The sequence below is a fragment of the Euwallacea fornicatus genome, unplaced genomic scaffold (genome assembly GCF_040115645.1).
Source record: "Euwallacea fornicatus isolate EFF26 unplaced genomic scaffold, ASM4011564v1 scaffold_70, whole genome shotgun sequence".
In the NCBI taxonomy this organism is placed as follows: domain Eukaryota; kingdom Metazoa; phylum Arthropoda; class Insecta; order Coleoptera; family Curculionidae; genus Euwallacea; species Euwallacea fornicatus.
Genome location: NW_027096038.1, coordinates 484,031 through 504,071, shown reverse-complemented (window position 1 = coordinate 504,071; position 20,041 = coordinate 484,031).

Sequence of the window (20,041 nt, the reverse complement as noted above, 5' to 3'; positions counted from 1 at the left end):
ATGAGAAACAAATTTGTTAAACAAAGTGTCACATTAATCAGCTCGACGAGATGTTGAAGATGTCACAACACATCATGATTGCATCTTGATGAATTTCCAAGACAAATAGTACTTTATGTGCTCAAACACAAAACTTTTGTGACTTTTCACACTTTGTAGATCGATAACTTCGGCAAATGAGACCCAAATTTGTTAAACAAAGTGTCAAATTAATCAGCTCGACGAGATCTTTAAAATGACACAACACATCATGATTGCATCTTGTTGAATTTCCAAGACAAATAGTACTTTATGTGCTCAAACACACAACTTTTGTGACTTTTCAAACTTTGAAGCTCGATAACTTCGGCAAATTAGGACCAAATTTGTTAAACAAAGTGTCACATTAATCAGCTCGACGAGATTTTGAAGATGTCACAACACATCATGATTGCATCTTGATGAATTTCCAAGACAAATAGTACTTTATATGCTCAAACACACAACTTTTATGACTTTTCAAACTTTGAAGCTCGATAACTTCGGCAAATGAGAAACAAATTTGTTAAACAAAGTGTCACATTAATCAGCTCGACGAGATTTTGAAGATGTCACAACACATCATGATTGCATCTTGATGAATTTCCAAGACAAATAGTACTTTATATGCTCAAACACACAACTTTTATGACCTTTCAAACTTTGAAGCTCGATAACATCGGCAAATGAGAACCAAATTTGTTAAACAAAGTGTCACATTAATCAGCTCGACGAGATTTTGAAGATGTCACAACACATCATGATTGCATCTTGATGAATTTCCAAGACAAATAGGAGTTTATATGCTCAAACACACAACTTTTATGACTTTTCAAACTTTGAAGCTCGATAACTTCGGCAAATGAGAAACAAATTTGTTAAACAAAGTGTCACATTAATCAGCTCGACGAGATGTTGAAGATGTCACAACACATCATGATTGCATCTTGATGAATTTCCAAGACAAATAGTACTTTATGTGCTCAAACACAAAACTTTTGTGACTTTTCACACTTTGAAGCTCGATAACTTCGGTAAATAAGAACCAAATTTGTTAAACAAAGTGTCAAATTAATCAGCTCGACGAGATCTTTAAAATGACACAACACATCATGATTGCATCTTGTTGAATTTCCAAGACAAATAGTACTTTATGTGCTCAAACACACAACTTTTGTGACTTTTCAAACTTTGAAGCTCGATAACTTCGGCAAATTAGGACCAAATTTGTTAAACAAAGTGTCACATTAATCAGCTCGACGAGATTTTGAAGATGTCACAACACATCATGATTGCATCTTGATGAATTTCCATGAAAAATAGTACTTTATGTGCTCAAACACACAACTTTTGTGACTTTTCACACTTTGAAGCTCGATAACTTCGGCAAATAAGGACCAAATTTGTTAAACAAAGTGTCAAATTAATCAGCTCGACGAGATCTTTAAAATGATACAACACATCATGATTGCATCTAGATGAATTTCCAAGACAAATAGTACTTTATGTGCTCAAACACAAAACTTTTGTGACTTTTCACACTTTGTAGATCGATAACTTCGGCAAATGAGACCCAAATTTGTTAAACAAAGTGTCAAATTAATCAGCTCGACGAGATCTTTAAAATGACACAACACATCATGATTGCATCTTGTTGAATTTCCAAGACAAATAGTACTTTATGTGCTCAAACACACAACTTTTGTGACTTTTCAAACTTTGAAGCTCGATAACTTCGGCAAATTAGGACCAAATTTGTTAAACAAAGTGTCACATTAATCAGCTCGACGAGATTTTGAAGATGTCACAACACATCATGATTGCATCTTGATGAATTTCCAAGACAAATAGTACTTTATATGCTCAAACACACAACTTTTATGACTTTTCAAACTTTGAAGCTCGATAACTTCGGCAAATGAGAAACAAATTTGTTAAACAAAGTGTCACATTAATCAGCTCGACGAGATTTTGAAGATGTCACAACACATCATGATTGCATCTTGATGAATTTCCAAGACAAATAGTACTTTATGTGCTCAAACACACAACTTTTGTGACTTTTCAAACTTTGAAGCTCGATAACTTCGGCAAATGAGAAACAAATTTGTTAAACAAAGTGTCACATTAATCAGCTCGACGAGATTTTGAAGATGTCACAACACATCATGATTGCATCTTGATGAATTTCCAAGACAAATAGTACTTTATGTGCTCAAACACAAAACTTTTGTGACTTTTCACACTTTGAAGCTCGATAACTTCGGTAAATAAGAACCAAATTTGTTAAACAAAGTGTCAAATTAATCAGCTCTACGAGATCTTTAAAATGACACAACACATCATGATTGCATCTTGTTGAATTTCCAAGACAAATAGTATTTTATGTGCTCAAACACACAACTTTTGTGACTTTTCAAACTTTGAAGCTCGAAAACTTCGGCAAATTAGGACCAAATTTGTTAAACAAAGTGTCACATTAATCAGCTCGACGAGATTTTGAAGATGTCACAACACATCATGATTGCATCTTGATGAATTTCCAAGACAAATAGTACTTTATGTGCTCAAACACAAAACTTTTGTGACTTTTCACACTTTGTAGATCGATAACTTCGGCAAAAGAGACCCAAATTTGTTAAACAAAGTGTCAAATTAATCAGCTCGACGAGATCTTTAAAATGACACAACACATCATGATTGCATCTTGTTGAATTTCCAAGACAAATAGTACTTTATGTGCTCAAACACACAACTTTTGTGACTTTTCAAACTTTGAAGCTCGATAACTTCGGCAAATTAGGACCAAATTTGTTAAACAAAGTGTCACATTAATCAGCTCGACGAGATTTTGAAGATGTCACAACACATCATGATTGCATCTTGATGAATTTCCAAGACAAATAGTACTTTATATGCTCAAACACACAACTTTTATGACTTTTCAAACTTTGAAGCTCGATAACTTCGGCAAATGAGAAACAAATTTGTTAAACAAAGTGTCACATTAATCAGCTCGACGAGATGTTGAAGATGTCACAACACATCATGATTGCATCTTGATGAATTTCCAAGACAAATAGTACTTTATGTGCTCAAACACAAAACTTTTGTGACTTTTCACACTTTGAAGCTCGATAACTTCGGTAAATAAGAACCAAATTTGTTAAACAAAGTGTCAAATTAATCAGCTCGACGAGATCTTTAAAATGACACAACACATCATGATTGCATCTTGTTGAATTTCCAAGACAAATAGTACTTTATGTGCTCAAACACACAACTTTTGTGACTTTTCAAACTTTGAAGCTCGATAACTTCGGCAAATTAGGACCAAATTTGTTAAACAAAGTGTCACATTAATCAGCTCGACGAGATTTTGAAGATGTCACAACACATCATGATTGCATCTTGATGAATTTCCATGAAAAATAGTACTTTATGTGCTCAAACACACAACTTTTGTGACTTTTCACACTTTGAAGCTCGATAACTTCGGCAAATAAGGACCAAATTTGTTAAACAAAGTGTCAAATTAATCAGCTCGACGAGATCTTTAAAATGATACAACACATCATGATTGCATCTAGATGAATTTCCAAGACAAATAGTACTTTATGTGCTCAAACACAAAACTTTTGTGACTTTTCACACTTTGTAGATCGATAACTTCGGCAAATGAGACCCAAATTTGTTAAACAAAGTGTCAAATTAATCAGCTCGACGAGATCTTTAAAATGACACAACACATCATGATTGCATCTTGTTGAATTTCCAAGACAAATAGTACTTTATGTGCTCAAACACACAACTTTTGTGACTTTTCAAACTTTGAAGCTCGATAACTTCGGCAAATTAGGACCAAATTTGTTAAACAAAGTGTCACATTAATCAGCTCGACGAGATTTTGAAGATGTCACAACACATCATGATTGCATCTTGATGAATTTCCAAGACAAATAGTACTTTATATGCTCAAACACACAACTTTTATGACTTTTCAAACTTTGAAGCTCGATAACTTCGGCAAATGAGAAACAAATTTGTTAAACAAAGTGTCACATTAATCAGCTCGACGAGATTTTGAAGATGTCACAACACATCATGATTGCATCTTGATGAATTTCCAAGACAAATAGTACTTTATATGCTCAAACACACAACTTTTATGACTTTTCAAACTTTGAAGCTCGATAACATCGGCAAATGAGAACCAAATTTGTTAAACAAAGTGTCACATTAATCAGCTCGACGAGATTTTGAAGATGTCACAACACATCATGATTGCATCTTGATGAATTTCCAAGACAAATAGGAGTTTATATGCTCAAACACACAACTTTTATGACTTTTCAAACTTTGAAGCTCGATAACTTCGGCAAATGAGAAACAAATTTGTTAAACAAAGTGTCACATTAATCAGCTCGACGAGATGTTGAAGATGTCACAACACATCATGATTGCATCTTGATGAATTTCCAAGACAAATAGTACTTTATGTGCTCAAACACAAAACTTTTGTGACTTTTCACACTTTGAAGCTCGATAACTTCGGTAAATAAGAACCAAATTTGTTAAACAAAGTGTCAAATTAATCAGCTCGACGAGATCTTTAAAATGACACAACACATCATGATTGCATCTTGTTGAATTTCCAAGACAAATAGTACTTTATGTGCTCAAACACACAACTTTTGTGACTTTTCAAACTTTGAAGCTCGATAACTTCGGCAAATTAGGACCAAATTTGTTAAACAAAGTGTCACATTAATCAGCTCGACGAGATTTTGAAGATGTCACAACACATCATGATTGCATCTTGATGAATTTCCAAGACAAATAGTACTTTATATGCTCAAACACACAACTTTTATGACTTTTCAAACTTTGAAGCTCGATAACTTCGGCAAATGAGAAACAAATTTGTTAAACAAAGTGTCACATTAATCAGCTCGACGAGATTTTGAAGATGTCACAACACATCATGATTGCATCTTGATGAATTTCCAAGACAAATAGTACTTTATGTGCTCAAACACACAACTTTTGTGACTTTTCAAACTTTGAAGCTCGATAACTTCGGCAAATGAGAAACAAATTTGTTAAACAAAGTGTCACATTAATCAGCTCGACGAGATTTTGAAGATGTCACAACACATCATGATTGCATCTTGATGAATTTCCAAGACAAATAGTACTTTATGTGCTCAAACACAAAACTTTTGTGACTTTTCACACTTTGAAGCTCGATAACTTCGGTAAATAAGAACCAAATTTGTTAAACAAAGTGTCAAATTAATCAGCTCTACGAGATCTTTAAAATGACACAACACATCATGATTGCATCTTGTTGAATTTCCAAGACAAATAGTACTTTATGTGCTCAAACACACAACTTTTGTGACTTTTCAAACTTTGAAGCTCGAAAACTTCGGCAAATTAGGACCAAATTTGTTAAACAAAGTGTCACATTAATCAGCTCGACGAGATTTTGAAGATGTCACAACACATCATGATTGCATCTTGATGAATTTCCAAGACAAATAGTACTTTATGTGCTCAAACACAAAACTTTTGTGACTTTTCACACTTTGTAGATCGATAACTTCGGCAAAAGAGACCCAAATTTGTTAAACAAAGTGTCAAATTAATCAGCTCGACGAGATCTTTAAAATGACACAACACATCATGATTGCATCTTGTTGAATTTCCAAGACAAATAGTACTTTATGTGCTCAAACACACAACTTTTGTGACTTTTCAAACTTTGAAGCTCGATAACTTCGGCAAATTAGGACCAAATTTGTTAAACAAAGTGTCACATTAATCAGCTCGACGAGATTTTGAAGATGTCACAACACATCATGATTGCATCTTGATGAATTTCCAAGACAAATAGTACTTTATATGCTCAAACACACAACTTTTATGACTTTTCAAACTTTGAAGCTCGATAACTTCGGCAAATGAGAAACAAATTTGTTAAACAAAGTGTCACATTAATCAGCTCGACGAGATGTTGAAGATGTCACAACACATCATGATTGCATCTTGATGAATTTCCAAGACAAATAGTACTTTATGTGCTCAAACACAAAACTTTTGTGACTTTTCACACTTTGTAGATCGATAACTTCGGCAAATGAGAAACAAATTTGTTAAACAAAGTGTCACATTAATCAGCTCGACGAGATGTTGAAGATGTCACAACACATCATGATTGCATCTTGATGAATTTCCAAGACAAATAGTACTTTATGTGCTCAAACACAAAACTTTTGTGACTTTTCACACTTTGTAGATCGATAACTTCGGCAAATTAGGACCAAATTTGTTAAACAAAGTGTCAAATTAATCAGCACGACGAGATCTTTAAAATAACACAACACATCATGATTGCATCTTGATGAATTTCCATGAAAAATAGTACTTTATGTGCTCAAACACACAACTTTTGTGACTTTTCAAACTTTGAAGCTCGATAACTTCGGCAAATAAGGACCAAATTTGTTAAACAAAGTGTCAAATGAATCAGCTCGACGAGATCTTTAAAATAACACAACACATCATGATTGCATCTTGATGAATTTCCATGAAAAATAGTACTTTATGTGCTCAAACACACAACTTTTGTGACTTTTCAAACTTTGAAGCTCGATAACTTCGGCAAATAAGGACCAAATTTGTTAAACAAAGTGTCAAATTAATCAGCTCGACGAGATCTTTAAAATGATACAATACATCATGATTGCATCTAGATGAATTTCCAAGACAAATAGTACTTTATGTGCTCAAACACAAAACTTTTGTGACTTTTCACACTTTGTAGATCGATAACTTCGGCAAATAAGGACCAAATTTGTTAAACAAAGTGTCAAATTAATCAGCACGACGAGATCTTTAAAATAACACAACACATCATGATTGCATCTTGATGAATTTCCATGAAAAATAGTACTTTATGTGCTCAAACACACAACTTTTGTGACTTTTCAAACTTTGAAGCTCGATAACTTCGGCAAATTAGGACCAAATTTGTTAAACAAAGTGTCACATTAATCAGCTCGACGAGATTTTGAAGATGTCACAACACATCATGATTGCATCTTGATGAATTTCCAAGACAAATAGTACTTTATATGCTCAAACACACAACTTTTATGACTTTTCAAACTTTGAAGCTCGATAACTTCGGCAAATGAGAAACAAATTTGTTAAACAAAGTGTCACATTAATCAGCTCGACGAGATTTTGAAGATGTCACAACACATCATGATTGCATCTTGATGAATTTCCAAGACAAATAGTACTTTATATGCTCAAACACACAACTTTTATGACTTTTCAAACTTTGAAGCTCGATAACATTGGCAAATGAGAACCAAATTTGTTAAACAAAGTGTCACATTAATCAGCTCGACGAGATTTTGAAGATGTCACAACACATCATGATTGCATCTTGATGAATTTCCAAGACAAATAGGAGTTTATATGCTCAAACACACAACTTTTATGACTTTTCAAACTTTGAAGCTCGATAACTTCGGCAAATGAGAAACAAATTTGTTAAACAAAGTGTCACATTAATCAGCTCGACGAGATGTTGAAGATGTCACAACACATCATGATTGCATCTTGATGAATTTCCAAGACAAATAGTACTTTATATGCTCAAACACACAACTTTTATGACTTTTCAAACTTTGAAGCTCGATAACTTCGGCAAATGAGAAACAAATTTGTTAAACAAAGTGTCACATTAATCAGCTCGACGAGATTTTGAAGATGTCACAACACATCATGATTGCATCTTGATGAATTTCCAAGACAAATAGTACTTTATATGCTCAAACACACAACTTTTATGACTTTTCAAACTTTGAAGCTCGATAACATCGGCAAATGAGAACCAAATTTGTTAAACAAAGTGTCACATTAATCAGCTCGACGAGATTTTGAAGATGTCACAACACATCATGATTGCATCTTGATGAATTTCCAAGACAAATAGGAGTTTATATGCTCAAACACACAACTTTTATGACTTTTCAAACTTTGAAGCTCGATAACTTCGGCAAATGAGAAACAAATTTGTTAAACAAAGTGTCACATTAATCAGCTCGACGAGATGTTGAAGATGTCACAACACATCATGATTGCATCTTGATGAATTTCCAAGACAAATAGTACTTTATGTGCTCAAACACAAAACTTTTGTGACTTTTCACACTTTGAAGCTCGATAACTTCGGTAAATAAGAACCAAATTTGTTAAACAAAGTGTCAAATTAATCAGCTCGACGAGATCTTTAAAATGACACAACACATCATGATTGCATCTTGTTGAATTTCCAAGACAAATAGTACTTTATGTGCTCAAACACACAACTTTTGTGACTTTTCAAACTTTGAAGCTCGATAACTTCGGCAAATTAGGACCAAATTTGTTAAACAAAGTGTCACATTAATCAGCTCGACGAGATTTTGAAGATGTCACAACACATCATGATTGCATCTTGATGAATTTCCATGAAAAATAGTACTTTATGTGCTCAAACACACAACTTTTGTGACTTTTCAAACTTTGAAGCTCGATAACTTCGGCAAATAAGGACCAAATTTGTTAAACAAAGTGTCAAATTAATCAGCTCGACGAGATCTTTAAAATGATACAACACATCATGATTGCATCTAGATGAATTTCCAAGACAAATAGTACTTTATGTGCTCAAACACAAAACTTTTGTGACTTTTCACACTTTGTAGATCGATAACTTCGGCAAATGAGACCCAAATTTGTTAAACAAAGTGTCAAATTAATCAGCTCGACGAGATCTTTAAAATGACACAACACATCATGATTGCATCTTGTTGAATTTCCAAGACAAATAGTACTTTATGTGCTCAAACACACAACTTTTGTGACTTTTCAAACTTTGAAGCTCGATAACTTCGGCAAATTAGGACCAAATTTGTTAAACAAAGTGTCACATTAATCAGCTCGACGAGATTTTGAAGATGTCACAACACATCATGATTGCATCTTGATGAATTTCCAAGACAAATAGTACTTTATATGCTCAAACACACAACTTTTATGACTTTTCAAACTTTGAAGCTCGATAACTTCGGCAAATGAGAAACAAATTTGTTAAACAAAGTGTCACATTAATCAGCTCGACGAGATGTTGAAGATGTCACAACACATCATGATTGCATCTTGATGAATTTCCAAGACAAATAGTACTTTATGTGCTCAAACACAAAACTTTTGTGACTTTTCACACTTTGAAGCTCGATAACTTCGGTAAATAAGAACCAAATTTGTTAAACAAAGTGTCACATTAATCAGCTCGACGAGATTTTGAAGATGTCACAACACATCATGATTGCATCTTGATGAATTTCCATGAAAAATAGTACTTTATGTGCTCAAACACACAACTTTTGTGACTTTTCAAACTTTGAAGCTCGATAACTTCGGCAAATAAGGACCAAATTTGTTAAACAAAGTGTCAAATTAATCAGCTCGACGAGATCTTTAAAATGACACAACACATCATGATTGCATCTTGTTGAATTTCCAAGACAAATAGTACTTTATGTGCTCAAACACACAACTTTTGTGACTTTTCAAACTTTGAAGCTCGAAAACTTCGGCAAATTAGGACCAAATTTGTTAAACAAAGTGTCACATTAATCAGCTCGACGAGATTTTGAAGATGTCACAACACATCATGATTGCATCTTGATGAATTTCCAAGACAAATAGTACTTTATGTGCTCAAACACAAAACTTTTGTGACTTTTCACACTTTGTAGATCGATAACTTCGGCAAAAGAGACCCAAATTTGTTAAACAAAGTGTCAAATTAATCAGCTCGACGAGATCTTTAAAATGACACAACACATCATGATTGCATCTTGTTGAATTTCCAAGACAAATAGTACTTTATGTGCTCAAACACACAACTTTTGTGACTTTTCAAACTTTGAAGCTCGATAACTTCGGCAAATTAGGACCAAATTTGTTAAACAAAGTGTCACATTAATCAGCTCGACGAGATTTTGAAGATGTCACAACACATCATGATTGCATCTTGATGAATTTCCAAGACAAATAGTACTTTATATGCTCAAACACACAACTTTTATGACTTTTCAAACTTTGAAGCTCGATAACTTCGGCAAATGAGAAACAAATTTGTTAAACAAAGTGTCACATTAATCAGCTCGACGAGATGTTGAAGATGTCACAACACATCATGATTGCATCTTGATGAATTTCCAAGACAAATAGTACTTTATGTGCTCAAACACAAAACTTTTGTGACTTTTCACACTTTGTAGATCGATAACTTCGGCAAATGAGAAACAAATTTGTTAAACAAAGTGTCACATTAATCAGCTCGACGAGATGTTGAAGATGTCACAACACATCATGATTGCATCTTGATGAATTTCCAAGACAAATAGTACTTTATGTGCTCAAACACAAAACTTTTGTGACTTTTCACACTTTGTAGATCGATAACTTCGGCAAATTAGGACCAAATTTGTTAAACAAAGTGTCAAATTAATCAGCTCGACGAGATCTTTAAAATGATACAACACATCATGATTGCATCTAGATGAATTTCCAAGACAAATAGTACTTTATATGCTCAAACACACAACTTTTATGACTTTTCAAACTTTGAAGCTCGATAACTTCGGCAAATGAGAAACAAATTTGTTAAACAAAGTGTCACATTAATCAGCTCGGCGAGATTTTGAAGATGTCACAACACATCATGATTGTATCTTGATGAATTTCCAAGACAAATAGTACTTTATATGCTCAAACACACAACTTTTATGACTTTTCAAACTTTGAAGCTCGATAACATCGGCAAATGAGAACCAAATTTGTTAAACAAAGTGTCACATTAATCAGCTCGACGAGATTTTGAAGATGTCACAACACATCATGATTGCATCTTGATGAATTTCCAAGACAAATAGGAGTTTATATGCTCAAACACACAACTTTTATGACTTTTCAAACTTTGAAGCTCGATAACTTCGGCAAATGAGAAACAAATTTGTTAAACAAAGTGTCACATTAATCAGCTCGACGAGATGTTGAAGATGTCACAACACATCATGATTGCATCTTGATGAATTTCCAAGACAAATAGTACTTTATGTGCTCAAACACAAAACTTTTGTGACTTTTCACACTTTGTAGATCGATAACTTCGGCAAATTAGGACCAAATTTGTTAAACAAAGTGTCAAATTAATCAGCACGACGAGATCTTTAAAATAACACAACACATCATGATTGCATCTTGATGAATTTCCATGAAAAATAGTACTTTATGTGCTCAAACACACAACTTTTGTGACTTTTCAAACTTTGAAGCTCGATAACTTCGGCAAATAAGGACCAAATTTGTTAAACAAAGTGTCAAATTAATCAGCTCGACGAGATCTTTAAAATGATACAACACATCATGATTGCATCTAGATGAATTTCCAAGACAAATAGTACTTTATATGCTCAAACACACAACTTTTATGACTTTTCAAACTTTGAAGCTCGATAACTTCGGCAAATGAGAAACAAATTTGTTAAACAAAGTGTCACATTAATCAGCTCGGCGAGATTTTGAAGATGTCACAACACATCATGATTGCATCTTGATGAATTTCCAAGACAAATAGTACTTTATATGCTCAAACACACAACTTTTATGACTTTTCAAACTTTGAAGCTCGATAACATCGGCAAATGAGAACCAAATTTGTTAAACAAAGTGTCACATTAATCAGCTCGACGAGATTTTGAAGATGTCACAACACATCATGATTGCATCTTGATGAATTTCCAAGACAAATAGGAGTTTATATGCTCAAACACACAACTTTTATGACTTTTCAAACTTTGAAGCTCGATAACTTCGGCAAATGAGAAACAAATTTGTTAAACAAAGTGTCACATTAATCAGCTCGACGAGATGTTGAAGATGTCACAACACATCATGATTGCATCTTGTTGAATTTCCAAGACAAATAGTACTTTATGTGCTCAAACACACAACTTTTGTGACTTTTCAAACTTTGAAGCTCGATAACTTCGGCAAATTAGGACCAAATTTGTTAAACAAAGTGTCACATTAATCAGCTCGACGAGATTTTGAAGATGTCACAACACATCATGATTGCATCTTGATGAATTTCCATGAAAAATAGTACTTTATGTGCTCAAACACACAACTTTTGTGACTTTTCAAACTTTGAAGCTCGATAACTTCGGCAAATAAGGACCAAATTTGTTAAACAAAGTGTCAAATTAATCAGCTCGACGAGATCTTTAAAATGATACAACACATCATGATTGCATCTAGATGAATTTCCAAGACAAATAGTACTTTATGTGCTCAAACACAAAACTTTTGTGACTTTTCACACTTTGTAGATCGATAACTTCGGCAAATGAGACCCAAATTTGTTAAACAAAGTGTCAAATTAATCAGCTCGACGAGATCTTTAAAATGACACAACACATCATGATTGCATCTTGTTGAATTTCCAAGACAAATAGTACTTTATGTGCTCAAACACACAACTTTTGTGACTTTTCAAACTTTGAAGCTCGATAACTTCGGCAAATTAGGACCAAATTTGTTAAACAAAGTGTCACATTAATCAGCTCGACGAGATTTTGAAGATGTCACAACACATCATGATTGCATCTTGATGAATTTCCAAGACAAATAGTACTTTATATGCTCAAACACACAACTTTTATGACTTTTCAAACTTTGAAGCTCGATAACTTCGGCAAATGAGAAACAAATTTGTTAAACAAAGTGTCACATTAATCAGCTCGACGAGATGTTGAAGATGTCACAACACATCATGATTGCATCTTGATGAATTTCCAAGACAAATAGTACTTTATGTGCTCAAACACAAAACTTTTGTGACTTTTCACACTTTGAAGCTCGATAACTTCGGTAAATAAGAACCAAATTTGTTAAACAAAGTGTCACATTAATCAGCTCGACGAGATTTTGAAGATGTCACAACACATCATGATTGCATCTTGATGAATTTCCATGAAAAATAGTACTTTATGTGCTCAAACACACAACTTTTGTGACTTTTCAAACTTTGAAGCTCGATAACTTCGGCAAATAAGGACCAAATTTGTTAAACAAAGTGTCAAATTAATCAGCTCGACGAGATCTTTAAAATGACACAACACATCATGATTGCATCTTGTTGAATTTCCAAGACAAATAGTACTTTATGTGCTCAAACACACAACTTTTGTGACTTTTCAAACTTTGAAGCTCGAAAACTTCGGCAAATTAGGACCAAATTTGTTAAACAAAGTGTCACATTAATCAGCTCGACGAGATTTTGAAGATGTCACAACACATCATGATTGCATCTTGATGAATTTCCAAGACAAATAGTACTTTATGTGCTCAAACACAAAACTTTTGTGACTTTTCACACTTTGTAGATCGATAACTTCGGCAAAAGAGACCCAAATTTGTTAAACAAAGTGTCAAATTAATCAGCTCGACGAGATCTTTAAAATGACACAACACATCATGATTGCATCTTGTTGAATTTCCAAGACAAATAGTACTTTATGTGCTCAAACACACAACTTTTGTGACTTTTCAAACTTTGAAGCTCGATAACTTCGGCAAATTAGGACCAAATTTGTTAAACAAAGTGTCACATTAATCAGCTCGACGAGATTTTGAAGATGTCACAACACATCATGATTGCATCTTGATGAATTTCCAAGACAAATAGTACTTTATGTGCTCAAACACACAACTTTTGTGACTTTTCAAACTTTGAAGCTCGATAACTTCGGCAAATTAGGACCAAATTTGTTAAACAAAGTGTCACATTAATCAGCTCGACGAGATTTTGAAGATGTCACAACACATCATGATTGCATCTTGATGAATTTCCAAGACAAATAGTACTTTATATGCTCAAACACACAACTTTTATGACTTTTCAAACTTTGAAGCTCGATAACTTCGGCAAATGAGAAACAAATTTGTTAAACAAAGTGTCACATTAATCAGCTCGACGAGATGTTGAAGATGTCACAACACATCATGATTGCATCTTGATGAATTTCCAAGACAAATAGTACTTTATGTGCTCAAACACAAAACTTTTGTGACTTTTCACACTTTGTAGATCGATAACTTCGGCAAATGAGAAACAAATTTGTTAAACAAAGTGTCACATTAATCAGCTCGACGAGATGTTGAAGATGTCACAACACATCATGATTGCATCTTGATGAATTTCCAAGACAAATAGTACTTTATGTGCTCAAACACAAAACTTTTGTGACTTTTCACACTTTGTAGATCGATAACTTCGGCAAATTAGGACCAAATTTGTTAAACAAAGTGTCAAATTAATCAGCTCGACGAGATCTTTAAAATGATACAACACATCATGATTGCATCTAGATGAATTTCCAAGACAAATAGTACTTTATATGCTCAAACACACAACTTTTATGACTTTTCAAACTTTGAAGCTCGATAACTTCGGCAAATGAGAAACAAATTTGTTAAACAAAGTGTCACATTAATCAGCTCGGCGAGATTTTGAAGATGTCACAACACATCATGATTGTATCTTGATGAATTTCCAAGACAAATAGTACTTTATATGCTCAAACACACAACTTTTATGACTTTTCAAACTTTGAAGCTCGATAACATCGGCAAATGAGAACCAAATTTGTTAAACAAAGTGTCACATTAATCAGCTCGACGAGATTTTGAAGATGTCACAACACATCATGATTGCATCTTGATGAATTTCCAAGACAAATAGGAGTTTATATGCTCAAACACACAACTTTTATGACTTTTCAAACTTTGAAGCTCGATAACTTCGGCAAATGAGAAACAAATTTGTTAAACAAAGTGTCACATTAATCAGCTCGACGAGATGTTGAAGATGTCACAACACATCATGATTGCATCTTGATGAATTTCCAAGACAAATAGTACTTTATGTGCTCAAACACAAAACTTTTGTGACTTTTCACACTTTGTAGATCGATAACTTCGGCAAATTAGGACCAAATTTGTTAAACAAAGTGTCAAATTAATCAGCACGACGAGATCTTTAAAATAACACAACACATCATGATTGCATCTTGATGAATTTCCATGAAAAATAGTACTTTATGTGCTCAAACACACAACTTTTGTGACTTTTCAAACTTTGAAGCTCGATAACTTCGGCAAATAAGGACCAAATTTGTTAAACAAAGTGTCAAATTAATCAGCTCGACGAGATCTTTAAAATGATACAACACATCATGATTGCATCTAGATGAATTTCCAAGACAAATAGTACTTTATATGCTCAAACACACAACTTTTATGACTTTTCAAACTTTGAAGCTCGATAACATCGGCAAATGAGAACCAAATTTGTTAAACAAAGTGTCACATTAATCAGCTCGACGAGATTTTGAAGATGTCACAACACATCATGATTGCATCTTGATGAATTTCCAAGACAAATAGGAGTTTATATGCTCAAACACACAACTTTTATGACTTTTCAAACTTTGAAGCTCGATAACTTCGGCAAATGAGAAACAAATTTGTTAAACAAAGTGTCACATTAATCAGCTCGACGAGATGTTGAAGATGTCACAACACATCATGATTGCATCTTGATGAATTTCCAAGACAAATAGTACTTTATGTGCTCAAACACAAAACTTTTGTGACTTTTCACACTTTGTAGATCGATAACTTCGGCAAATGAGAAACAAATTTGTTAAACAAAGTGTCACATTAATCAGCTCGACGAGATGTTGAAGATGTCACAACACATCATGATTGCATCTTGATGAATTTCCAAGACAAATAGTACTTTATGTGCTCAAACACAAAACTTTTGTGACTTTTCACACTTTGTAGATCGATAACTTCGGCAAATTAGGACCAAATTTGTTAAACAAAGTGTCAAATTAATCAGCACGACGAGATCTTTAAAATAACACAACACATCATGATTGCATCTTGATGAATTTCCATGAAAAATAGTACTTTATGTGCTCAAACACACAACTTTTGTGACTTTTCAAACTTTGAAGCTCGATAACTTCGGCAAATAAGGACCAAATTTGTTAAACAAAGTGTCAAATGAATCAGCTCGACGAGATCTTTAAAATAACACAACACATCATGATTGCATCTTGATGAATTTCCATGAAAAATAGTACTTTATGTGCTCAAACACACAACTTTTGTGACTTTTCAAACTTTGAAGCTCGATAACTTCGGCAAATAAGGACCAAATTTGTTAAACAAAGTGTCAAATGAATCAGCTCGACGAGATCTTTAAAATAACACAACACATCATGATTGCATCTTGATGAATTTCCATGAAAAATAGTACTTTATGTGCTCAAACACACAACTTTTGTGACTTTTCAAACTTTGAAGCTCGATAACTTCGGCAAATTAGGACCAAATTTGTTAAACAAAGTGTCACATTAATCAGCTCGACGAGATTTTGAAGATGTCACAACACATCATGATTGCATCTTGATGAATTTCCAAGACAAATAGTACTTTATATGCTCAAACACACAACTTTTATGACTTTTCAAACTTTGAAGCTCGATAACTTCGGCAAATGAGAAACAAATTTGTTAAACAAAGTGTCACATTAATCAGCTCGACGAGATTTTGAAGATGTCACAACACATCATGATTGCATCTTGATGAATTTCCAAGACAAATAGTACTTTATGTGCTCAAACACACAACTTTTATGACTTTTCAAACTTTGAAGTTCGATAACATCGGCAAATGAGAACCAAATTTGTTAAACAAAGTGTCACATTAATCAGCTCGACGAGATTTTGAAGATGTCACAACACATCATGATTGCATCTTGATGAATTTCCAAGACAAATAGGAGTTTATATGCTCAAACACACAACTTTTATGACTTTTCAAACTTTGAAGCTCGATAACTTCGGCAAATGAGAAACAAATTTGTTAAACAAAGTGTCACATTAATCAGCTCGACGAGATGTTGAAGATGTCACAACACATCATGATTGCATCTTGATGAATTTCCATGAAAAATAGTACTTTATGTGCTCAAACACAAAACTTTTGTGACTTTTCACACTTTGTAGATCGATAACTTCGGCAAATTAGGACCAAATTTGTTAAACAAAGTGTCAAATTAATCAGCACGACGAGATCTTTAAAATAACACAACACATCATGATTGCATCTTGATGAATTTCCATGAAAAATAGTACTTTATGTGCTCAAACACACAACTTTTGTGACTTTTCAAAGTTTGAAGCTCGATAACTTCGGCAAATTAGGACCAAATTTGTTTAACAAAGTGTCACATTAATCAGCTCGACGAGATTTTGAAGATGTCACAACACATCATGATTGCATCTTGATGAATTTCCAAGACAAATAGTACTTTATATGCTCAAACACACAACTTTTATGACTTTTCAAACTTTGAAGCTCGATAACTTCGGCAAATGAGAACCAAATTTGTTAAACAAAGTGTCACATTAATCAGCTCGACGAAATTTTGAAGATGTCACAACACATCATGATTGCATCTTGATGAATTTCCAAGACAAATAGTACTTTATATGCTCAAACACACAACTTTTATGACTTTTCAAACTTTGAAGCTCGATAACATCGGCAAATGAGAACCAAATTTGTTAAACAAAGTGTCACATTAATCAGCTCGACGAGATTTTGAAGATGTCACAACACATCATGATTGCATCTTGATGAATTTCCAAGACAAATAGGAGTTTATATGCTCAAACACACAACTTTTATGACTTTTCAAACTTTGAAGCTCGATAACTTCGGCAAATGAGAAACAAATTTGTTAAACAAAGTGTCACATTAATCAGCTCGACGAGATGTTGAAGATGTCACAACACATCATGATTGCATCTTGATGAATTTCCAAGACAAATAGTACTTTATGTGCTCAAACACAAAACTTTTGTGACTTTTCACACTTTGTAGATCGATAACTTCGGCAAATTAGGACCAAATTTGTTAAACAAAGTGTCAAATTAATCAGCACGACGAGATCTTTAAAATAATACAACACATCATGATTGCATCTTGATGAATTTCCATGAAAAATAGTACTTTATGTGCTCAAACACACAACTTTTGTGACTTTTCAAACTTTGAAGCTCGATAACTTCGGCAAATAAGGACCAAATTTGTTAAACAAAGTGTCAAATTAATCAGCTCGACGAGATCTTTAAAATAACACAACACATCATGATTGCATCTTGATGAATTTCCATGAAAAATAGTACTTTATGTGCTCAAACACACAACTTTTGTGACTTTTCAAACTTTGAAGCTCGATAACTTCGGCAAATAAGGACCAAATTTGTTAAACAAAGTGTCAAATTAATCAGCTCGACGAGATCTTTAAAATGATACAACACATCATGATTGCATCTAGATGAATTTCCAAGACAAATAGTACTTTATGTGCTCAAACACAAAACTTTTGTGACTTTTCACACTTTGTAGATCGATAACTTCGGCAAATGAGACCCAAATTTGTTAAACAAAGTGTCAAATTAATCAGCTCGACGAGATCTTTAAAATGACACAACACATCATGATTGCATCTTGTTGAATTTCCAAGACAAGTAGTACTTTATGTGCTCAAACACACAACTTTTGTGACTTTTCAAACTTTGAAGCTCGATAACTTCGGCAAATTAGGACCAAATTTGTTAAACAAAGTGTCACATTAATCAGCTCGACGAGATTTTGAAGATGTCACAACACATCATGATTGCATCTTGATGAATTTCCAAGACAAATAGTACTTTATATGCTCAAACACACAACTTTTATGACTTTTCAAACTTTGAAGCTCGATAACTTCGGCAAATGAGAAACAAATTTGTTAAACAAAGTGTCACATTAATCAGCTCGACGAGATTTTGAAGATGACACAACACATCATGATTGCATCTTGATGAATTTCCAAGACGAATAGTACTTTATATGCTCAAACACACAACTTTTATGACTTTTCAAACTTTGAAGCTCGATAACATCGGCAAATGAGAACCAAATTTGTTAAACAAAGTGTCACATTAATCAGCTCGACGAGATTTTGAAGATGTCACAACACATCATGATTGCATCTTGATGAATTTCCAAGACAAATAGGAGTTTATATGCTCAAACACACAACTTTTATGACTTTTCAAACTTTGAAGCTCGATAACTTCGGCAAATTAGGACCAAATTTGTTAAACAAAGTGTCAAATTAATCAGCACGACGAGATCTTTAAAATAACACAACACATCATGATTGCATCTTGATGAATTTCCATGAAAAATAGTACTTTATGTGCTCAAACACACAACTTTTGTGACTTTTCAAACTTTGAAGCTCGATAACTTCGGCAAATAAGGACCAAATTTGTTAAACAAAGTGTCAAATTAATCAGCTCGACGAGATCTTTAAAATGATACAACACATCATGATTGCATCTAGATGAATTTCCAAGACAAATAGTACTTTATGTGCTCAAACACAAAACTTTTGTGACTTTTCACACTTTGTAGATCGATAACTTCGGCAAATAAGGACCAAATTTGTTAAACAAAGTGTCAAATTAATCAGCACGACGAGATCTTTAAAATAACACAACATATCATGATTGCATCTTGATGAATTTCCAAGACAAATAGTACTTTATATGCTCAAACACACAACTTTTATGACTTTTCAAACTTTGAAGCTCGATAACTTCGGCAAATGAGAAACAAATTTGTTAAACAAAGTGTCACATTAATCAGCTCGACGAGATTTTGAAGATGTCACAACACATCATGATTGCATCTTGATGAATTTCCAAGACAAATAGTACTTTATATGCTCAAACACACAACTTTTATGACTTTTCAAACT